The sequence below is a fragment of the Trachypithecus francoisi genome, unplaced genomic scaffold (assembly GCF_009764315.1).
Source record: "Trachypithecus francoisi isolate TF-2019V2 unplaced genomic scaffold, Tfra_2.0 Lachesis_group17, whole genome shotgun sequence".
Lineage (NCBI taxonomy): Eukaryota > Metazoa > Chordata > Mammalia > Primates > Cercopithecidae > Trachypithecus > Trachypithecus francoisi.
In genome coordinates, this window is record NW_022681462.1 from 73,034,384 (window position 1) to 73,061,226 (window position 26,843).

The following is a 26,843-nucleotide window of genomic DNA, read 5'->3' on the forward strand; positions in this document are numbered from 1 at the left end:
GTGACATCAAAGAAGTTTCTTATTTAATGTAATGCATCATACATCATTGAGCATATGGGATATATGGGATCATGTATAAAAGGCCATTTTGTTAGAGGGGTTTAAAAAATATAAATTTTCAATTTGAAAATATTCACAAAGTATAAAATGTTGGGGTTAGTAGAGCTAGCACATTGTACCTAAAATAGTATTTTTCCTGGTTGAACAGACAATAGCAGTATAGACTTATTTTCTTCAAGATAATGATTATATTCTGTTACCACTGTACTCCCTACATAACTAATTACATTGCCTTAAATATAGTAGGAGTTCAAATAATTTGGACTGTGGCACTGAAATTGCATTTATCATCTTAAATATGGTATAGGGGAATAATTACCTCATCTGGATAGTCTGCATTCTTTTAATGACTGATGATATGTGGCTTTGCTGAATTTTGTCACCAAAATCTGCAGATTTTTGGATATGATCATTAGAAGTGTTTGAAGATGCACCTGAACATATGTTACAATTATTAAGAGCAAGTAGTTTGTTTGATATAGTAGATATAGTGAAGTTCTAGCAAACAATTAGTTCACTCAAAATTTTAAATCCAGAGGCTGCATTAGACTGACTACAATGGCTAAAATTCTATATTCAATCATGATTTCTCAAATTGACAATGTTTGGTCAGAGTAATAGAGTATATCCATGAACACTTTAGCATATATTAATTTAACCTTAATAGTATAACATAATAGTTGAAGAAGAAGAATTCTAGTGTAGGATATAAATTCTAATACTAATATAGGACAGTAAACACTCAACACATGGGGTTCTGAATATTTGGTCTGGGTTAAGTAGAGGCTACAGGGTAAATTGCTTCTGGGGCATACAGCATGACAAGGATGTCAAATAATTGAATGGGCCTTGAACAAGATTTAGAGGTGTGTTTACTGATTTTTCTTAAAAAGGGCTAAGTCAATGCTTAACAGTTCTGTTTTTATGCCTCTTTTAATGTGACTTCCCATCTGAAAAATTATTTTATTTACCTATTAATTTAGGACTGTATATGTACACTTAATAAATGTATTTGGAGAAAATCTTTGGAAATAATCACAGCTATTGGTTTGGGTAAAGTTAGCATATTGTACCTAAAATGGTATTTTGCTTGGATAAGCAGGCACTGGCAGTATAGAATATTATTTTCTTGAAATTAAGTATTATTATGTTTAGATATTATATTAAGACTTGTGGGGTTAGGGAATTAAAGAGATACAATTCTTTAAGCCTCTTTTGTCTAAGGATACTACAACTAGTAATTACAAAATACATGATAAAAACAGTGAAAGCACTTGAAAGGTACAATCTCTCTGCAATATACAGCTACAATTTCCTGTGTAAGCACTGAAAGCCCCTAATTTGCTCATTAGTCATTTAATATATTACTTCATTTAGTCATTCATTCAGTTATTCAGTAAATACATATTAAATACATTATAGTGCCAGATACAGTTATAGATTCTGAGAATATATTGATGACTAAAGAGAAAGGACCCTTATCCTTACTGAGATTATAGTACAGTAGAGTAGAGATCTAAAAAATTGAAAGTACTACAATTAATGTCAGTGAATCACTGGAGCATATAGTGGAAATGAATAGTGGCAGGAAACAAGTGTATAAAGTTTGTTGATGGTATATGAATTCATTCCCTGTGTGGTATTAACAGGACTGACCGACACATTGAAGATAATCTCAGGAATAAACCCAGACTGGGTAGCAGAGGGAATTAAGATACTAATGTGACTTGACAGATAGGAAGATCCCTGGATATATGGTAATTTAGAATCTTAACAATTGTTATATTTATCCAGCAAATCTAGAAAGGTGTAACTAATTATCTTCTATACAACAGCATTTATATTGAATATTAATATTCTGTACAAGAAAAATAGGTTCTATGATCAATTAAGTTTGGAAAACTGCATAGAAGAGTGGGATTCTTCAATGTAGGTCTTTTCAGAGCTTGTAATTTTGTTAATATTGAATATCAAGAAGAGATACAAAATATGCAGTATTTCCTGAATATATTGCAATGAGAAACTTTCCTTTATAGACTATTTTTTAAATGTAATGTTCTGAAGAGCATACTTTGTGAGACACATGACTATGGATGCTAAACCAGTATTGGAAATAATGCTATGACAAATGATCTTTGATAATAATACTTTATGCTGAAATAAAGAAATAGATGACCTATTTCAAATCTATCACTGTAATTTACACAGTGACCTGAAAGCAACTGAAAACTTTGAATGGCTTAATGTATTTTTGCACATTTTTAATAGATGGTTGTGGATAAATGTTTCACTATGTTGAGTTTATATTCAGAGGACATAATTGATTATTTAACATCAAAACTACTGTTAAGTAATAAAAAGTAAGAAATACGAAGTTTATGTGAAAATGTCAATCATAACCAACTTTTAACAAGCAGTTTTTATTGTCCAGTATACCTGATTAACAGAGAAAAGATAGGTAGGGTGAAGGAAGCACTAGACGTACATCCAGGAGGCCTGACCTCCTTGCTCAGGTCTGCCATTAATTATCAGTGTGCTCTTGTACGAAGAATCTCTTCATCTCAGAATTTGTAGCTTCTTAGAGATCATGTAGTCAAATAACCTGATTTCCCTGAATCTTCAAAATGCAAACCGGATCGGACCGGATCAAACCGGATCAAGCCAGTCCATACCGGATCAAACCGGATCAAACCAGATACAACCGGATCTGACCGGATCAAACCAGATCAAACCAGATCAAACCGGATCAAACGGATCAAACAGGATGAAACCAACCAGACCGGATCAAAAAGGATCAAACCGGATCAAACCACACCAGACTGGATCAAGCCGGATCAGATCAGACCAGACCGGATCAAACCGAATCAGACCAGACGAGATCGGATCAACCAGATCACACCGCATCAAACCAGACCAGACCGGATCAAACCGGATCGGACTGGATCAAACGGGATCAAGCCAGTCCAGACGGGATCAAACCGGAACAAACCAGATCAAACCATATCACACCGGATCAAACCTGACCATACCGGATCAAGCTGGATCAGACCAGACCAGACCGGATAAAACCGGATCAAACAGGATCAAACGAGACCAAACCGGATAAAACCGGATCAAACAGGATCAAACCACACCAAACCGGATCAAACAGGATCAAACGTGACCAGACCAGATCAAACCGGATCAAACCAGACACGACCGGATCAAACCAGATCAAACCGAATCAAACCAGAACAGACCGGATCAAACCGGATCAGACCAGACGAGACCGGATCAAACCGGATCACACCGGATCAAACCAGACCAAACTGGATCAAACCAGATCGGACTGGACCAAACCGGATCAAGCCAGATCAAAACGGGTCAAACCGGATCTAACCAGATCAAACCGGATCAAACCAGACCAGACCGGATTAAACCAGATCAAACCAGATCCGGATCAAACTGGATCAAACGAGATCAAACCGGATCTCACCGGATCAAACCGGATCTAACCGGATCTAACCAGATCAAACCGGATCAGACCGTATCAAACCGGATCTAACCAGATAAAACTGGATCAAACCGGATCAGACCGCATCTAACCAGATAAAACCTGATCTGACCGGATTAAACCGGATCTAAGCAGATCAAACCGGATCAGACCGGATCTAACTGGATCTAACCAGATCAAACCGGCTGAAACCAGACCAGGCCAGATCAGACCGGATCAAACCAGAACAAACCGGATCTGACCGGAAGAAACCAGACCAGATCGGATCTGACCGGATCAAACCAGATCAAACCGGATCTGACCTGATCCAACCGGATGATACCAGACCAGACCGGATCTGACCGGATCAAACCAGACCAGACCGGATCTGACCGGATCAGACCGGATCAAACCAGATCAAACCGGATCTGACCGGATGAAACCAGATCAAACCGGATCTGACTGGATCAAACCGGATGAAACCAGACCAAACCGGATCAAACCGGATCTGACCGGATCAAACTGAATCAAAACAGACCAGACCAGATCAAACCAGATCAAACCGGATCTGACTAGCTCAAACCGGATGAAACCAGACCAAACCGGATCTGACCGGATCAAACTGAATCAAAACAGACCAGACCAGATCAAACCAGATCAAACCGGATCTGACTAGCTCAAGCCGGATGAAACCAGACCAAACCGGATCTGACCGGATCAAACTGGATCAAAACAGACCAGACCGGATCAAACCGGACCAAACCGGATCTGACCGGATCAAACCGGACCAAATGGATCAAACCGGATGAAACCAGACCCAACAGGACCAAACCGGATCTGACCGGATTAAACCGGACCAAATGGATCAAACCGGATATGACCGGATCAAACCAGATCAAACCGGATCGAACCGGATGACCGGATGAAACCAGACCAGACCGGATCTGACCGGATCAAACCGGATGAAACCAGACCATACCGGATCAAACCGGATCAAAGCAGATCAAACCGGATCTGACCGGAAGAAACCAGACCAGACCGGATCAAACCGGATGAAACCAGACCAGACCGGATCAAACCGGATGAAACCATATCAAACCGGATCTGACTGGATCAAACCGGATGAAACCAGACCAAACCGGACCAAACCGGATCTGACCGGATCAAACCGGACCAAACCGGATCTGGCCGGATCAAACCGGATCGAACCGGAGGAAACCAGACCAGACCGGATCAAACCGGATGAAACCAGACCAGACCGGATCAAACCGGATGAAACCAGACCATACCAACCATATCAAACAGGATCTGACTGGATCAAACCGGATGAAACCAGACCAAACCGGATCTGACCGGATCAAACCGGATGAAACCAGACCAAACCGGATCTGACCGGATCAAACCGGACCAAACCGGATCTCACCGGATCAAAGCAGATCAAACCGGATCGAACCGGATGAAACCAGAGCAGACCGGATCTGACCAGATGTGACCGGATCAAACCGGATCAAACCGGATCACACCAGATCAAACCGGATCTGACCGGAAGAAACCAGACCAGACCGGATCAAACCGGATCAAACCGGATCAGACCGGATCAAACCAGATCAAACCGGATCTGACCGGAAGAAACCAGACCAGACCGGATCAAACGGATGAAACCAGACCAGACCGGATCAAACGGATGAAACCATATCAAACGGATCTGACTGGATCAAACCGGATGAAACCAGACCAAACCGGACCAAACCGGATCTGACCGGATCAAACCGGACCAAACCGGATCTGGCCGGATCAAACCGGATCGAACCGGAGGAAACCAGACAGACCGGATCAAACCGGATGAAACCAGACCAGACCGGATCAAACCGGATGAAACCAGACCATACCAACCATATCAAACAGGATCTGACTGGATCAACCGGATGAAACCAGACCAAACCGGATCTGACCGGATCAAACCGGATGAAACCAGACCAAACCGGATCTGACCGGATCAAACCGGACCAAACCGGATCTCACCGGATCAAAGCAGATCAAACCGGATCGAACCGGATGAAACCAGAGCAGACCGGATCTGACCAGATGTGACCGGATCAACCGGATCAAACCGGATCACACCAGATCAAACCGGATCTGACCGGAAGAAACCAGACCAGACCGGATCAAACCGGATCAAACCGGATCAGACCGGATCAAACCAGATCAAACCGGATCTGACCGGAAGAAACCAGACCAGACCGGATCAAACCGGATCAAACCAGATCAAACCGGATCTGTCAAACCGGATGAAACCAGACCAGACTGGACCAAACCGGATCCGACCGGATCAAACCGGACGAAACCAGACCAAACCGGATCTGACCGGATCAAACCGGATGAAACCAGACCAGACCGAATCAAACCGGATCAGACCAGATGAAAACAGACCAGAGGGGATCAAACCGGATCAAACGGATGAAACCGAGACCAGATCAAACCGGATCAAACCAGATCAAACCGGATCAAACCTGACCAAAGCGGATCAAACCGGATCAAACCGGATGAAACCAGACCAGACCGGACCAAACCGGATCCGAACGGATCAAACCGGACCAAACCCGATCAAACCGGACCTGACCGGATCAAACCGGACCAAACGGACCAAACCGGACCAAACCGGATCGAACGGATGAAACCAGACCAGACGGATCAAACCAGATCAAACCGCATCAGACCGGATCAAACCAGATCAAACCGGATCTGACTGGATCGAACCGGATGAAACCAGACCAAACCGGATCTGACCGGATCAAACCGGACCAAACGGGATCTCACCGGATCAAAGCAGATCAAACCGGATCGAACCGGATGAAACCAGAGCAGACGGATCTGACCAGATGTGACCGGATCAAACCGGATCAAACCGGATCACACCAGATCAAACCGGATCTGACCGGAAGAAACCAGACCAGACCGGATCAAACCGGATCAAACCGGATCAGACCGGATCAAACCAGATCAAACCGGATCTGACCGGAAGAAACCAGACCAGACCGGATCAAACCGGATCAAACCAGATCAAACCGGATCTGTCAAACCGGATGAAACCAGACCAGACTGGACCAAACCGGATCCGACCGGATCAAACCGGACGAAACCAGACCAAACCGGATCTGACCGGATCAAACCGGATGAAACCAGACCAGACCGGATCAAATGATCAGACCAGATGAAAACAGACCAGAGGGGATCAAACCGGATAAAACCGGATGAAACCGAGACCAGATCAAACCGGATCAAACAAGATCAACCCGGATCAAACCTGACCAGAGAGGATCAAACCGGATCAAACCGGATGAAACCAGACCAGACGGGATCAAACCAGATGAATCCGGATCTGACCGGATCAAACCGGATGAAACCAGATCTGACCGGATCAAACCGGATCAAACCAGATCAGACCGGATGAAACCAGATCAAACCGGATCTGACCGGAAGAAACCAGACCAGACCGGAACAAACCGGATCAAACCAGATCAAACCGGATCTGACTGGATCAAACCGGATGAAACCAGACCAGACCGGACCAAACCGCATCCGACCGGATCAAACCGAACCAAACCGGATCAAACCGGACCTGACCGGATCAAACCGGATCAAACCAGACCAGACCGGATCAAACCGGATGAAACCAGACCAGACCGGATCTGACCGGATCAAACCGGATCAAACCAGACCAGACCGGATCTGACCGGATCAAACCGGACGAAACCGGATCAAACCGGACCTGACCGGATCAAACCAGACCAGACCGGATCTGACCGGATCAAACCGGATCAAACCGGACCTGACCGGATCAGACCGGATCAAACCGGACCAGACCGGATCTGACCGGATCAAACCGGGTCAAACCGGACCAAACCGGATCAAACCGGACCTGACCGGATCAAACCGGATGAAACCAGACCAGACCGAATCAAACCGGATCAGACCAGATGAAAACAGACCAGAGGGGATCAAACCGGATCAAACCGGATGAAACCGAGACCAGATCATACCGGATCAAACAAGATCAACCGGATCAAACCTGACCAGAGAGGATCAAAACGGATCAAACCGGATGAAACCAGACCAGACGGGATCAAACCAGATGAATCCGGATCTGACCGGATCAAACCGGATGAAACCAGATCTGACCGGATCAAACGGATCAAACCAGATCAGACCGGATGAAACCAGATCAAACGGATCTGACCGGAAGAAACCAGACCAGACCGGAACAAACCGGATCAAACCAGATCAAACGGATCTGACCGGAAGAAACCAGACCAGACCGGAACAAACCGGATCAAACCAGATCAAACCGGATCTGACTGGATCAAACCGGATGAAACCAGACCAGACCGGACCAAACCGCATCCGACCGGATCAAACCGAACCAAACCGGATCAAACGGACCTGACCGGATCAAACCGGATCAAACCAGACCAGACGGATCAAACCGGATGAAACCAGACCAGACCGGATCTGACCGGATCAAACCGGATCAAACCAGACCAGACCGGATCTGACCGGATCAGACCGGACCGGATCAAACCGGATCTGACCGGATCAAACCAGACCAGACCGGATCTGACCGGATCAAACCGGACCGGATCAAACCGGACCAGACCGGATCTGACCGGATCAAACCGGGTCAAACCGGACCAAACCGGATCAAACCGGACCTGACCGGATCAAACGGATGAAACCAGACCAGACCGAATCAAACGGATCAGACCAGATGAAAACAGACCAGAGGGGATCAAACCGGATCAAACGGATGAAACCGAGACCAGATCATACCGGATCAAACAAGATCAACCGGATCAAACCTGACCAAGCGGATCAAACCGGATCAAACCGGATGAAACCAGACCAGACCGGACCAAACCGGATCCGAACGGATCAAACCGGACCAAACCCGATCAAACCGGACCTGACCGGATCAAACGGACCAAACCGGACCAAACCGGATCGAACCGGATGAAACCAGACCAGACCGGATCAAACCAGATCAAACCGCATCAGACCGGATCAAACCAGATCAAAACGGATCTGACTGGATCGAACCGGATGAAACCAGACCAAACCGGATCTGACCGGATCAACCGGACCAAACGGGATCTCACCGGATCAAAGCAGATCAAACCGGATCGAACGGATGAAACCAGAGCAGACCGGATCTGACCAGATGTGACCGGATCAAACCGGATCACACCAGATCAAAACGGATCTGACCGGGGAAGAAACCAGACCAGACCGGATCAAACCGGATCAAACCTGATCTGACCGGAAGAAACCAGACCAGACCGGATCAAACCGGATCAAACGGATCAGACCGGATCAAACCAGATCAAACCGGATCTGACGGAAGAAACCAGACCAGACGGATCAAACCGGATCAAACCAGATCAAAACGGATCTGTCAAACCGGCTGAAACCAGACCAGACCGGACCAAACGGATCCGACCGGATCAAACCGGACGAAACCAGACCAAACCGGATCTGACCGGATCAAACCGATGAAACCAGACCAGACCGGATCAAATGATCAGACCAGATGAAAACAGACCAGAGGGGATCAAACCGGATCAACCGGATGAAACCGAGACCAGATCAAACCGGATCAAACAAGATCAACCCGGATCAAACCTGACCAGAGAGGATCAAACCGGATCAACCAGACCAGACGTGATCAAACCAGATGAATCCGGATCTGACCGGATCAAACGGATGAAACCAGATCTGACCGGATCAAACCGGATCAAACCAGATCAGACCGGATGAAACCAGATCAAAACGGATCTGACCGGAAGAAACCAGACCAGACCGGAACAAACCGGATCAAACCAGATCAAACCGATCTGACTGGATCAAACCGGATGAAACCAGACCAGACCGGACCAAACCGGGTCCGACCGGATCAAACCGAACCAAACCGGATCAAACGGACCTGACCCGATCAAACCGGATCAAACCAGACCAGACCGGATCAAACCGGATGAAACCAGACCAGACCGGATCTGAGCGGATCATACCGGATGAAACCAGACCAAACCGGATCTGACCGGATCAAACCGGACGAAACCGGATCAAACCGGACCTGACCGGATCAAACCAGACCAGACCGGATCTGACCGGATCAAACCGGATCAAACCGGACCTGACCGGATCAGACCGGATCAAACCGGGTCAAACCGGACCTGACCGGATCAAACCGGATCAAACCAGACCAGACCGGATCAAACCGGATGAAACCAGACCAGACGGATCAAACCGGATGAAACCAGAACAGACCGGATCTGAGCGGATCATACCGGATGAAACCAGACCAGACCGGATCTGAGCGGATCATACCGGATCAAACCAGACCAGACCGGATCTGACCGGATCAAACCGGATCAACCGGACCTGACCGGATCAGACCGGATCAAACCGGACCAGACCGGACCTGACCGGATCAGACCGGATCAAACGGACCAGACCGGATCTGACCGGATCAAACCGGGTCAAACCGGACCAAACCGGATCAAACCGGACCTGACCGGATCAAACCGGATGAAACCAGACCAGACCGAATCAAACCGGATCAGACCAGATGAAAACAGACCAGAGGGGATCAAACCGGATCAAACCGGATGAAACCGAGACCAGATCATACCGGATCAAACAAGATCAACCCGGATCAAACCTGACCAAGCGGATCAAACGGATCAAACCGGATGAAACCAGACCAGACCGGACCAAACCGGATCCGAACGGATCAAACCGGACCAAACCCGATCAAACCGGACCTGACCGGATCAAACCGGACCAAACCGGACCAAACCGGATCGAACCGGATGAAACCAGACCAGACCGGATCAAACCAGATCAAACCGCATCAGACCGGATCAAACCAGATCAAACCGGATCTGACTGGATCGAACCGGATGAAACCAGACCAAACCGGATCTGACCGGATCAAACCGGACCAAACGGGATCTCACCGGATCAAAGCAGATCAAACCGGATCGAACCGGATGAAACCAGAGCAGACCGGATCTGACCAGATGTGACCGGATCAAACCGGATCACACCAGATCAAACCGGATCTGACCGGGGAAGAAACCAGACCAGACCGGATCAAACCGGATCAAACCTGATCTGACCGGAAGAAACCAGACCAGACCGGATCAAACCGGATCAAACCAGATCAGACCGGATGAAACCAGATCAACCGGATCTGACCGAAGAAACCAGACCAGACCGGATCAAACCGGATCAAACCAGATCAAAACGGATCTGTCAAACCGGCTGAAACCAGACCAGACCGGACCAAACCGGATCCGACCGGATCAAACCGGACGAAACCAGACCAAACCGGATCTGACCGGATCAAACCGATGAAACCAGACCAGACCGGATCAAATGATCAGACCAGATGAAAACAGACCAGAGGGGATCAAACCGGATCAAACCGGATGAAACCGAGACCAGATCAACCGGATCAAACCTGACCAAAGCGGATCAAACCGGATCAAACGGATGAAACCAGACCAGACCGGACCAAACCGGATCCGAACGGATCAAACCGGACCAAACCCGATCAAACCGGACCTGACCGGATCAAACCGGACCAAACCGGACCAAACGGATCGAACCGGATGAAACCAGACCAGACCGGATCAAACCAGATCAAACCGCATCAGACCGGATCAAACCAGATCAAACCGGATCTGACTGGATCGAACCGGATGAAACCAGACCAAACCGGATCTGACCGGATCAAACGGACCAAACGGGATCTCACCGGATCAAAGCAGATCAAACCGGATCGAACCGGATGAAACCAGAGCAGACCGGATCTGACCAGATGTGACCGGATCAAACCGGATCACACCAGATCAAACCGGATCTGACCGGGGAAGAAACCAGACCAGACCGGATCAAACCGGATCAAACCTGATCTGACCGGAAGAAACCAGACCAGACCGGATCAAACCGGATCAAACCGGATCAGACCGGATCAAACCAGATCAAACCGGATCTGACCGGAAGAAACCAGACCAGACCGGATCAAACCGGATCAAACCAGATCAAAACGGATCTGTCAAACCGGCTGAAACCAGACCAGACCGGACCAAACCGGATCCGACCGGATCAAACCGGACGAAACCAGACCAAACCGGATCTGACCGGATCAAACCGGATGAAACCAGACCAGACCGGATCAAATGATCAGACCAGATGAAAACAGACCAGAGGGGATCAAACCGGATCAAACCGGATGAAACCGAGACCAGATCAAACCGGATCAAACAAGATCAACCCGGATCAAACCTGACCAGAGAGGATCAAACCGGATCAAACCAGACCAGACGTGATCAAACCAGATGAATCCGGATCTGACCGGATCAAACCGGATGAAACCAGATCTGACCGGATCAAACCGGATCAAACCAGATCAGACCGGATGAAACCAGATCAAACCGGATCTGACCGGAAGAAACCAGACCAGACCGGAACAAACCGGATCAAACCAGATCAAACCGGATCTGACTGGATCAAACCGGATGAAACCAGACCAGACCGGACCAAACCGGGTCCGACCGGATCAAACCGAACCAAACCGGATCAAACCGGACCTGACCCGATCAAACCGGATCAAACCAGACCAGACCGGATCAAACCGGATGAAACCAGACCAGACCGGATCTGAGCGGATCATACCGGATCAAACCAGACCAGACCGGATCTGACCGGATCAAACCGGACGAAACCGGATCAAACCGGACCTGACCGGATCAAACCAGACCAGACCGGATCTGACCGGATCAAACCGGATCAAACCGGACCTGACCGGATCAGACCGGATCAAACCGGGTCAAACCGGACCTGACCGGATCAAACCGGATCAAACCAGACCAGACCGGATCAAACCGGATGAAACCAGACCAGACCGGATCAAACCGGATGAAACCAGAACAGACCGGATCTGAGCGGATCATACCGGATGAAACCAGACCAGACCGGATCTGAGCGGATCATACCGGATCAAACCAGACCAGACCGGATCTGACCGGATCAAACCGGATCAAACGGACCTGACCGGATCAGACCGGATCAAACGGACCAGACCGGACCTGACCGGATCAGACCGGATCAAACCGGACCAGACCGGACCTGACCGGATCAAACCGGGTCAAACGGACCTGACCGGATCAAACCGGATCAAACCAGACCAGACCGGATCAAACCGGATGAAACCAGACCAGACCGGATCAAACCGGATGAAACCAGAACAGACCGGATCTGAGCGGATCATACCGGATGAAACCAGACCAGACCGGATCTGAGCGGATCATACCGGATCAAACCAGACCAGACCGGATCTGACCGGATCAAACCGGATCAAACCGGACCTGACCGGATCAGACCGGATCAAACCGGACCAGACCGGACCTGACCGGATCAGACCGGATCAAACCGGACCAGACCGGACCTGACCGGATCAAACCGGGTCAAACCGGACCTGACCGGATCACACCGGATGAAACCAGACCAGACCGGATCTGACCGGACCAAACCGGATGAAACCGGACCTGACCGGATCACACCGGATGAAACCAGACCAGACCGGATCTGACCGGACCAAACCGGGTCAAACCGGACCTGACCGGATCACACCGGATGAAACCAGACCAGACCGGATCTGACCGGATCACACGGGATGAAACCAGACCAGACCAGATCTGACCGGATGAAACCGGACCTGACCGGATCAAACCGGATGAAACCAGACCAGACCGGATCTGACCGGATCAAACCAGACCAGACCGGATCTGACCGGATCAAACCGGATGAAACCAGACCAGACCGGATCTGACCGGATCAAACCGGATGAAACCAGACCAGACCGGATCTGACCGGATGAAACCAGACCAGACCGGATCTGACCGGATCACACCGGACGAATGAAACCAGACCAGACCGGATCTGACCAGACCAGACCGGATCTGACCGGATCACACCGGACGAATGAAACCAGACCAGACCGGATCTGACCGGATGAAACCAGACCAGACCGGATCTGACCGGATGAAACCAGACCAGACCGGATCTGACCGGATCACACCGGACGAAACCAGACCGGATGAAACCAGACCAATCCGGATCTGACCGGATCAAACCGGATGAAACCAGACCAGACCGAATCAAACCGGATCAGACCAGATGAAAACAGACCAGAGGGGATCAAACCGGATCAAACCGGATGAAACGAGACCAGATCATACCGGATCAAACAAGATCAACCCGGATCAAACCCGACCAAAGCGGATCAAACCGGATCAAACCGGATGAAACCAGACCAGACCGGACCAAACCGGATCCGAACGGATCAAACCGGACCAAACCCGATCAAACCGGACCTGACCGGATCAAACCGGACCAAACCGGACCAAACCGGATCGAACCGGATGAAACCAGACCAAACCCGATCAAACCGGACCTGACTGGATGAAACCGGACCAAACCGGACCAAACCGGATCGAACCGGATGAAACCAGAGCAGACCGGATCAAACCAGATCAAACCGCATCAGACCGGATCAAACCAGATCAAACCGGATCTGACTGGATCGAACCGGATGAAACCAGACCAGACCGGACCAAACCGGATCAAACCGGACCTGACCCGATCAAACCGGATCAACCAGACCAGACCGGATCAAACCGGATGAAACCAGACCAGACGGATCTGACCGGATCAAACCGGATCAAACCAGACCAGACCGGATCTGACGGATCAAACCGGACGAAACCGGATCAAACCGGACCTGACCGGATCAAACCAGACCAGACCGGATCTGACCGGATCAAACCGGATCAAACCGGACCTGACCGGATCAGACCGGATCAAACCGGACCAGACCGGACCTGACCGGATCAAACCGGGTCAAACCGACCAAACCGGATCAAACTGGACCTGACCGGATCAAACCGGATGAAACCAGACCAGACCGGATCTGACCCGATGAAACCAGACCAGACCGGATCACACCGGATGAAACCAGACCAGACCGGATCTGACCGGATGAAACCAGACCAGACCGGATCTGACCCGATGAAACCAGACCAGACCGGATCTGACCGGATGAAACCAGACCAGACCGGATCACACCGGATGAAACCAGACCAGACCGGATCACACCGGATGAAACCAGACCAGACCGGATCTGACCGGATCACACCGGACGAATGAAACCAGACCAGACCGGATCTGACCGGATGAAACCAGACCAGACCGGATCTGACCGGATCACACCGGACGAAACCAGACCGGATGAAACCAGACCAATCCGGACCTGACCGGATCAAACCGGATGAAACCAGACCAGACCGAATCAAACCGGATCAGACCAGATGAAAACAGACCAGAGGGGATCAAACCGGATCAAACCGGATGAAACCGAGACCAGATCATACCGGATCAAACAAGATCAACCCGGATCAAACCTGACCAAAGCGGATCAAACCGGATCAAACCGGATGAAACCAGACCAGACCGGACCAAACCGGATCCGAACGGATCAAACCGGACCAAACCCGATCAAACCGGACCTGACCGGATCAAACCGGACCAAACCGGACCAAACCGGATCGAACCGGATGAAACCAGACCAAACCCGATCAAACCGGACCTGACTGGATGAAACCGGACCAAACCGGACCAAACCGGATCGAACCGGATGAAACCAGAGCAGACCGGATCAAACCAGATCAAACCGCATCAGACCGGATCAAACCAGATCAAACGGATCTGACTGGATCGAACCGGATGAAACCAGACCAGACCGGACCAAACCGGATCAAACCGGACCTGACCGGATCAAACGGATCAAACCAGACCAGACCGGATCAAACCGGATGAAACCAGACCAGACCGGATCTGACCGGATCAAACCGGATCAAACCAGACCAGACCGGATCTGACGGATCAAACCGGACGAAACCGGATCAAACCGGACCTGACCGGATCAACCAGACCAGACCGGATCTGACCGGATCAAACCGGATCAAACCGGACCTGACCGGATCAGACCGGATCAAACCGGACCAGACCGGACCTGACCGGATCAAACCGGGTCAAACCGGACCAAACCGGATCAAACTGGACCTGACCGGATCAAACCGGATGAAACCAGACCAGACCGGATCTGACCCGATGAAACCAGACCAGACCGGATCACACCGGATGAAACCAGACCAGACCGGATCTGACCGGATGAAACCAGACCAGACCGGATCTGACCCGATGAAACCAGACCAGACCGGATCTGACCGGATGAAACCAGACCAGACCGGATCAAACCGGATGAACCAGACCAGACCGATCACACCGGATGAAACCAGACCAGACCGGATCTGACCGGATCACACCGGACGAATGAAACCAGACCAGACCGGATCTGACCGGATGAACCAGACCAGACCGGATCTGACCGGATCACACCGACGAAACCAGACCGGATGAAACCAGACCAATCCGGACCTGACCGGATCAAACCGGATGAAACCAGACCAGACCGAATCAAACCGGATCAGACCAGATGAAAACAGACCAGAGGGGATCAAACCGGATCAAACCGGATGAAACCGAGACCAGATCATACCGGATCAAACAAGATCAACCCGGATCAAACCTGACCAAAGCGGATCAAACCGGATCAAACCGGATGAAACCAGACCAGACCGGACCAAACCGGATCCGAACGGATCAAACCGGACCAAACCCGATCAAACCGGACCTGACCGGATCAAACCGGACCAAACCGGACCAAACCGGATCGAACCGGATGAAACCAGACCAAACCCGATCAAACCGGACCTGACCGGATCAAACCGGACCAAACCGGACCAAACCGGATCGAACCGGATGAAACCAGACCAGACCGGATCAAACCAGATCAAACCGCATCAGACCGGATCAAACCAGATCAAACCGGATCTGACTGGATCGAACCGGATGAAACCAGACCAGACCGGACCAAACCGGACCAGACAGGACCTGACCGGATGAAACCAGACCAAACCGGATCTGACCGTATCAAACCGGATGAAACCAGATCAGACCGGATCAAACCGGACCAGACCGGATGAAACCAGATCTGACCGGATCAAACCAGATGAAACCGAGACCAGATCAAACCGGATCAAACAAGATCAAACCGGATCAAACCTGACCAGACCGGATCAAACAGGATCAAACCGTATGAAACAAGATCTGACCGGATCAAACCGGATCTGACGAGATCTGACCAGATCAAACCGGACCGGATCAAACGAGATCAAACCGGATGAAACCGGATCTGACCGGATCGCACCGGATGAAACCGGATGAAACCAGACCATACCGAATCAAACCGGATCAAACCAGATCATACCGGATCAAACCGGATCAAATCGGATGAAACCAGATCAGACCGGATCAAACCGGATGAAACCAGACCATACCGAATCAAACCGGATCAAACCAGATCATACCGGATCAAACCGGATCAAATCGGATGAAACCAGATCAGATCGGATCAAACCGGATCAAACCAGATCTGCCCGGATCTGACCGGATCACACCGGATCAAACCGGATGAAACCGGATCTGACCGGATCACACCGGATCAAACCGGATCAAACCGGATCTGACCGGATCAAACAGGATGAAACCAGACCAGACCGGATCAATCCACATGAAACCAGATCAAACCGGACCAGACCAGACCAGACCAGATCAAACCGGACCAGACCAGATCAAACCGGATGAAACCAGACCAGACTGGATCAAACCGGATCAAACCGGATCTGACCGGATCAAACCGGATGAAACCAGACCAGACCGGAAACCGGATCAAACCACATCAAACCAGATCAAACGGAACCAGACCAGATCAAACCGGATGAAACCAGACCAGACTGCATCAAACCGGATCAAACCGGATCTGACCGGATCAAACCGGATGAAACCAGACCAGTCCGGATGAAACCGGATCAAACCACATCAAACCAGATCAAACGGAACCAGACCAGATCAAACCGGATGAAACCAGACCCGACTAGATCAAACCGGATCAAACCAGAGCAGACCGGATCAAACCGGATTTAACCAGATCAACCCAGATTGGACCAGATGAAACCGAATCAAACCTGATCAAACCGGATCAAACCAGATCAAACCGGATCTGACCGGATCAAACCGCATCAAACCAGATCATACCGGATCTGACCGGATCAAACCAGATCAAACCGGATCCAATCAGATCTGACCGGACCAAACCAGACCAGACCGCATCTCATCGGATCAAATCGGATCCGACCATTTCTGATCGGATCAAACCGGATGAAACCAGACCAGACTAGATCAAACCGGATCAAACCAGAGCAGACCGGATCAAACCGGATTTAACCAGATCAACCCAGATTGTACCAGATGAAACCGAATCAAACCGGATCAAACCGGATCAAACCAGATCAAACCGGATCTGACCGGATCTGACCGGATCAAACCAGATCAAACCGGATCCAATCAGATCTGACCGGACCAAACCAGACCAGACCGCATCTGATCGGATCAAATCGGATCCGACCATTTCTGACCGGATCAAACCAGACCGGATCAAACTGGATCCGACCAGATCTGACCGGATCAAACCAGACAGGATCAAACCGGATCCGACCAGATCTGACCGGATCAAACCAGACCAGACCGCATCTGATCGGATCAAATCGGATCCGACCATTTCTGACCGGATCAAAGCAGACCAGACCGGATCTGACCGGATCAAACGGATCAAACCGGATCTGACCGGATCAAACCAGACCAGACCGGATCTGACCGGATCAGACAGAATCAAACGGATCTGACCGGATCAAACCAGACCAGACCGGATCAAACCGGACCAGACCAGACCAGATCAAACCGGATCTGACCGATCAAACCGGATCTGACCGGATCAAACCGGATCCGACCTGATATGACCGGATCAAACCGGATCAAACCAGATCTGACCGGATCAAACCGGATCAAAGCGGATGTAACCAGATCAACCCAGATTGGACCAGATGAAACCGAATCAAACCGGATCAAACGGGATCAAACCAGATCTGACCGGATCAAACCGGATGAAAACAGAAGACCGGATCAAACCAGATGAAACCGGATCTAACCGGATCTGACCGGATCTAACCAGATCAAACCGGATCAAACCGGATCTAACCAGATCAACCCAGATTGGACCAGATGAAACCGAATCAAACCGGATCAAACGGATCAAACCAGATCAACCGGATCTGACCGGATCAAACCGCATCAAACCAGATCATACCGGATCTGACCGGATCAAACCAGATCAAACCGGATCCAATCAGATCTGACCGGACCAAACCAGACCAGACCGCATCTCATCGGATCAAATCGGATCCGACCATTTCTGATCGGATCAAACCGGATGAAACCAGACCAGACTAGATCAACCGGATCAAACCAGAGCAGACCGGATCAAACCGGATTTAACCAGATCAACCCAGATTGTACCAGATGAAACCGAATCAAACCGGATCAAACCGGATCAAACCAGATCAAACCGGATCTGACCGGATCTGACCGGATCAAACCAGATCAAACCGGATCCAATCAGATCTGACCGGACCAAACCAGACCAGACCGCATCTGATCGGATCAAATCGGATCCGACCATTTCTGACCGGATCAAACCAGACCGGATCAAACCGGATCCGACCAGATCTGACCGGATCAAACCAGACCGGATGAAACCGGATCTGACCAGATCTGACCGGATCAAAGCAGACCAGACCGGATCTGACCGGATCAAACCGGATCAAACCGTTTCTGCCCGTATCAAACCAGACCAGACCGGATCTGACCGGATCATACCGGATCAAACCGGATCTGACCGGATCAAACCAGACCAGACCGGATCTGACCGGATCAGACAGAATCAAACCGGATCTGACCGGATCAAACCAGACCAGACTGGATCTGACCGGATCAGACCGGACCAAATCAATCTGGATCTGACCGGATCAAACCGGATCTGACCGGATCATACCGGATCCGACCTGATATGACCGGATCAAACCGGATCAAACCAGATCTGACCGGATCAAACCGGATCAAAGCGGATGTAACCAGATCAACCCAGATTGGACCAGATGAAACCGAATCAAACCGGATCAAACCGGATCAAACCAGATCTGACCGGATCAAACCGGATGGAAACAGAAGACCGGATCAAACCGGATCTGACCGGATCAAACCGGATCTAACCAGATCAAACCGGATCAAACCGGATCTAACCAGATCAACACAGATTGGACCAGATGAAACCGAATCAAACCGGATCAAACCGGATCAAACCAGATCAAACCGGATCTGACCGGATCAAACCGGATCAAACCAGATCAAACCGGATCAAACCGGATGAAACCCGACCAGACTGGATCAAACCGGATGAGACTAGACCAGACCAGATCAAGCCGGATCACACCAGATCAAACCTGACCAGACCGGATCAAACTGGATCAAACCGGATCGGACCGGATTAAACCGGATCAAGCCAGTCCAGACCGGATCAAACCAGATCAAGCCAGATCAAACGGGATCGGACCAGATCTAACCGGATCAAACCATATCAAACCGGATCAAACCGGATGAAACCAGACCAGACGGGATCAAACCGGATCAGACCAGACCAAACCTGATCAAACCGGATCAAACCCGATCAAACCAGACCCAACTGGATCAAACCGGATCGGACTGGATCAAACCGGATCAAGCCAGTCCAGACCGGATCAAACAAGATCTAACCAGATCATACCGGATCAGACCAGATCAAACCGGATCAGGCCAGTCCAGACAGGATCAAACAAGATCTAACCAGATCAAACCGGATCAGACCAGATCAAACCGGATCAAACCAGATCAAATCAGACCAGACCAGATCAAACCGGAACAAACCATACCGGACCGGATCAAACCGGATCAGACCAAAGCCAACCAGATCAAACCGGATCAGACCAGACCAGACCGGATCAAACCGGATAAAACCAGATCACACCGGATCAAACCAGACAAACCGGATCAAACTGCATTAGACCAACCCAGTCCGGATCAAACCGGATCAAACCAGACCAGACCGGATCAAACCGGATCAAACCTGATCACACCGGATCAAACCAGTCCAGACCGGATCACACCAGACCAATCCAGACCATACCGGATCAAACAGGACCAGACTGGATCAAACCACATCAGACCAGAGCATACCAGATCAAACCAGACCAGACTGGACCAGACCGGATCAAAAAGACTAGACTGGATCAAACCAGATCAAACCAGACTAGACCAGACCAAACCAGACCAGAATGGACCAGACCGGATCAAACCAGACCAGACCGGATCAAAACAGGTCAAACCAGATCAAACCAGACCAGATCGGAAAAAACCAGACCAGACCAGACCAGATCGTATCAAACCAGACCAGACCAGATCAAAGGAGATCAAACCAGACCAGTCCGGAACAAAGAAGACCAGACCAGACCAGACCAGATCAAACTAGACCAGACCAGATGAAATGAGATCAAACCAGACCAGACCAGATTAAACCAGACCAGACCGGACCAGATCAGATCAAACCAGTCCAGACAGGATGAAAACAGGGTGACAAGTTCTTTCTGACCCTGGGCAAGTCCAGAGGTGCCATCCAGGAGCCAGAGACTGGAGTAAACCACTTAGACTTATTCCTGGTGTTCTACCACACTGTAGTTGAGCTGGTACTCAAACTACGTGACACAGTCCTTCTCACTCTTTCCTCTCCTTTTCAAAGGCGGAGAAGCCTCATCCTGTGTCTGTCTACCATCACCACAGGGTCTACTACCAGACTACCACCAATGTTCCCTTAAAGTCCAAGGACTTTTCAGTTAGTTTGTGGTGAATGATGCCTGGCCTGGGACTCATCCTTCAGGGCAATGGGCACCCCACTGGCCCAGGGCAGGTCAGAACTGTGGTCCCAGAGCCAATGCGTACAACTGGGGACCCGAGGTGCCCAGTTGGCACTCTATCGCTCTTTGACCAAGCTGGTACCTAAAGTGCAAGGCAAAGTCTCCTTAACTTTTCCCACTTTTCTCAAGTAGAAGGAGTCTTGTCCAGTAGCCACCACAGCTGACAATGTGCTGAGTGTCACCTGAAACCAGCAAGTCTCAGTGTGTCACCCAAAACATTGGAGGTAATACCTGGGCATTGCTACTTGTTATTTAGGGCCCAAGAGCTCTTCAATTAGCAGATGATGTATCCTGCCAGGACTGGGTGCTTTCCTTCAAGGCAGCATGTTCCCTTCTGGCCCAGCATGTGTCTAGAAGTGTCATTCAGAAACAAGGGCCTGGAAAGGTGGGTTCATGACTCTGATTGTAGCTTATTCTCCTGTAGCAGAGCTAATAATCCAAGATGCAAGATGAAGTCCTCCTCACTTTTCTCCCACCTCTGCTCAAGTGGAGGAAGGGGTTCTCTTTTAGAGTCACAAGCTTTACAACCTGGGGTTAGGGCAGGGGTGATGCCAGCACTCCTTTAGTTGCCCAGCTGGTGTCCCAGTAGGCAGTATCTGCCCACCCCCTACCCCAACCCTCACCCACTGGTTTTGGGTCCAGTTCAGCCCTAGGACTTGCCTAGGACTTGTAGTCCTTGTGGCCTAGATTTCCTTTAAAGAGTAGTTGGGGTCCCAGAGCACTTTTGTCTATGGAGGCAAGGCTTGTGGGCACTCAAGTTCAGATTGCTATTATCCCCGAATCCCCTCTGGCTAGTGTTGGTTTAAATACACCCTCTGTGGGTGTGCATCAGCTGAGTCTGGTTGGGTTTTCTTTTCTTCTATAACAGGGCAAAACTGACTTCAATGCCTCACAATGGCTATGTACTTTCCCTCTCCCCAGCAAACAGAAACACTTTCCACATCATGCTGCCACTGCCACTGGGTGGCAGAAGGGTGGTGACAGCAATTTAAGACTGATTTTCTTACCTCTTCAGGGTCTCTTTCAGCAATATGATGTTCAACTCAGGTGCTGTGAGAGCACTCACCTGATTTTTGGTTCTTATGAAGGTGTTTATTTTGTATAGATAGTTGTTAAATTGGTGTTCTTGCAGGGGGAATGATTGGTGGAGCCTTCTATTCTGTCATCTTGCTCTGCCCCAATCCAACTTCATTGGTTTTGCTTAAAATTGCTTTGGCTATTCAGTGTCTTTTGTGATTGCATATAAATTTTAGGATATTTTTCTATTTCTGTGGAGATTGTCATTGTTATTGATAGAGATTGCACTGAATTTGTAAAGTGTATTTTATGTCATTATCATTTTAGCAATATTAATTCTTCCAATACAATATCATGAAATATCTTTTCATTTTCCTTGTGTCTTCTTCAATTCCTTTTATCAGGGTTTTATAGTATTCCTTGTATAGATCTTCTACTTCTTTGATTACATTTCTTTTTAGATATTTTATAATTTTTGTAGCTATTGTAAGTGGGATAGTTTTTTTGGTTGCTTTTTCAGATTGTTCACTGTTGGACTACATAAATGTTAATGTTTTCATATGTTGATTTTGGATCCTGCAACTTTACTGAATTTATCAGTTCTAATAGTTTTTTTGTGTATTCTTTAGGTTTTTCTAAGTATAAAATTATGATGACTGTGAGCAAAGCTAATTTGACTTCTTCTTTTCCAATTTGGATATCCTGTATTCATTTCTCTTGCCTAATTTCTTTGGCCTGGACTCCCAAAATTATGTTAAATAAAAGTGGTGGAATTGGGTGTCTGTTTACTTTCCCAGGTCTTAGAGAAAGGGCTTTCACTTTTTCCCCATTTACTGTATTACCTGTGAGTTTGTCATATATGACCTTTAGTATTTTTATGTATGTCCTTTTTGTAACCAGTATCTTGAGATTTTTCATCATAAGTAAATGCTAATTTATATCAAATGCTTTTTAACATCTATTACAACTATAGTATGATATATAATTGTTGATTTTTTTACTGTGATATATCATTTTTATTCATTTGCATATGTTGATCCATATTTACATCTCTGAGATGAATCCAACTTGATCATGGTGAATGGTCTTTTTAATGTGTTTAATTTGGTTTGCTAATATTTTCTTGAGGATTTTTGCATCTGTGCTCCTCACTGATATTGGCCTACAGTTTTCACTCCTACTTGTAATTTTGGCATTATGGTAATATTGGCCTCATAGAATTAATATGGAAGTATTCTCCCATCTTCAATTTTTTGAAGTTTTTGCATTGAATAAGTATTAGTCTTCTTTAAATGTTTGGTAGAATTCAACAGTGAAGATGTCAGGCCTTCAACTTTTCCTTAATGATAAACTTATTATAATTTCAATGTTGTTACTAATTATTAGTTGGTTCAATCTTCATATGTTATATGTTTCCAGGAATTTTTTAATCGTATAAGTTTCACAAATTGTTGGCCTATAGGTTTCCATGATAGCCTCTAATGATTCTTTGTCTTATACTTTTGTAACCTCAGTTGTTTTGTCTCATTTTTCATTCTAATTTGTTGTTGTCTTCTGTCTTATTATAGCTAAAGGCTTACTGGTTTTGTTTGTTTTCAAGCAACCAATTTTCTGTTTTGTTGATATTCTGTATTTGTTTAGTCTCAATTTCATTTATTTTCATTTATTCTGATATTTACCATTTATTTCCTTCAACTAATTTGATTTTGATTTGGATTTTTTTCTTGTTTGAGATATACCATTAGGTTGTTGATTTGAAGTCTTTCTACATTTTTGTATACATGTTTGCTGTTATAATATTTCTGTTTAATGTTGCTTTTGCTGCCTTGGATAGATCGTGGAATGACATATTTTCATTTCTTTTTTAGGGATCAAGAAATTTTAAAATTTACTTCTTAAAAAATTGATCAAGATTGATTTGGCTTCCCATCTTCCAAGAAGCTACATGTATATATCAAAGCTTACGTCTAGATGAGGAAGCAAATACTGCAGAGAGATAGTCAAAATGTCTTTTTACACTCCCCCAGAAAGTGATTGGCAAAATGAGATAACATAGGCAAGGTTTTTTTGTCTGTTTTATTGTTTTTTGGTTTTTTTTTTTTTTGAAATAGCTCTGACAGGCAACAAATAATATAGTGTACGTCTTCTTTAAACTAGTGATTTTAGTGATATCGTCAATTAATAAATTTTTATATCCCCAAGTTTTCAGTCATTCTCAGTAGGAAAGGTTTATGGCAGAACTTTGTGATTTCACTAATCATTTATTTTAAATATTTAAAGGTTTTGAGTAGTAATAGATTCATAAGAAGTTACCAAATAATGTAAGGAGAGGACTTGTGTACTCTTCACCTAGTTTCCCCCAATAGTAATTTTGCATATAACTACAGTATAATTTCAAAACCAGAAAGTTGAAATTGGTATAATCCATGGAGTTTATTTAAACCTCTGTTCTAGATGCACTCATTTACGTTGGCATGTGTTCTGTGCACTTTCATCATCTGTGTGGACTTGTGTAATAACCACCACAAACAAGGCACAAAACTATTTCATCACCACAAGTTTCTAACATGGTGTCCTTTTATATTCACAAACCCATTCCCAATATTTTGGGACTAGCTTTTGTATTCAATATAATTCTTAAGACATTCCATCCAGGCTGTGGCATGTATCAAGTTTATTCTTTGTAATGCTCAGTAGTATTTCATGATACAGATGTATCACAATTTGCTTAATCATTCACATTTAGAAGGACATTTGGATCATTTTCAGTTCAGAGGGTATTACAAGTAAATCTGCTATGAATATTCATGCACAGATTTTGTATAAACAGACGTTTTCATTTCTCTGAAATAAATGCCCAAGCGTGCTATTTCTACAACATATGGTAAGTGCATATTTAGTATTACAAGTAACTGCTGAACTGTCATCTACAGTGGTTATATCATTTTAAATTTCCACTGGTAAAGCGTGAGTATGATCAGCATTTTTCATCTTCACCAATGTTTGGTATTATTGCTATATTTTTATTTTAGCTATTTTGATAGGCATTACGCCTTTTAAAAACATGATAAAGTGAAATAAATATATTTTGTTAGTTACATGAATAGTCAATTTGAAAATTTCAGATATAGTAAAATAAAAATAAAACATGCCTTTGGCTACAGGAATGTGTACTTTTAACGTCATAAGTGAGTAATTGTAAAATCATTAATAAAGTCACAGAAATTAAATAACGTAAAAGTGTTGAACCTGATTCTACAAGTCATAATTTCAAATTTGTGCTCTATTATTTACTTGTTTTTGTGACCTTGGGTATGTCACCTTAACTCTCTGCTCCTCATTTTGTTTATCTGATAGCGAGTATAAAATACCAATTTCCAAAGTTTGAGTGGGAATATAACAAAACAATGCCGTTAAAAACGTATAAACACTAAAAGATAATTGTTATTATAAACTACTTAGTAAATAACACTAATCATGGCTTCATAATTTCTGATAGAGAATTATGATAATGTAGTCTTATAGGAATCAATAAAGCTAAGCTAGATTAGACACGTGTGACAAGAAACAGTTCAGGTACATATGACATGTAAGAAGGAGCAAATATCTTTTATTCTAAATATAACATAGGAGAAATACTGTGATAATACATGTCTGTTCTCTTATTAAGTTTTAAACAATTCAAAATCTAGAGTTCTTTTTAATTATTTTTAATATCTTATAGGTGTATGTATGAGCCATAAGAAACAAAAAAGAGATAAAAAAGAGAATAGCATCCATTTTGGAAACAAATCATCTAAACAATAAATGCGTCTGCTCAAATTGATATGAGAATATAGGAGAAAATTTTTTCTGCAACTCCTCACATAGTATATTGTTTTTGAAATTGTTAAGAATTCTTGCAGAAAATTGCAAGTGATACTGAAAAAACAACATCAGCTTATTTTAAATTGCTGAGCTAGAAGATTTTATAGTGAATACAAGAAACAGGTATTTATTTTTATGATAGCACTACTCCCTGTAATACTACATAAACATTCCAAAATGAAATATTTTATTAATACTAAATAATTCCAATGATGGTGATGTAATGGCCAATTAAAGTAACTTATTTTGTTTGTATTCTGTGGTAATATGAGTCACTTTAGCTATTATTTTCATTGTAAAATGTTGATGATTTTCATGTATTAAAGTCTTCACATTGCCTTAGAATA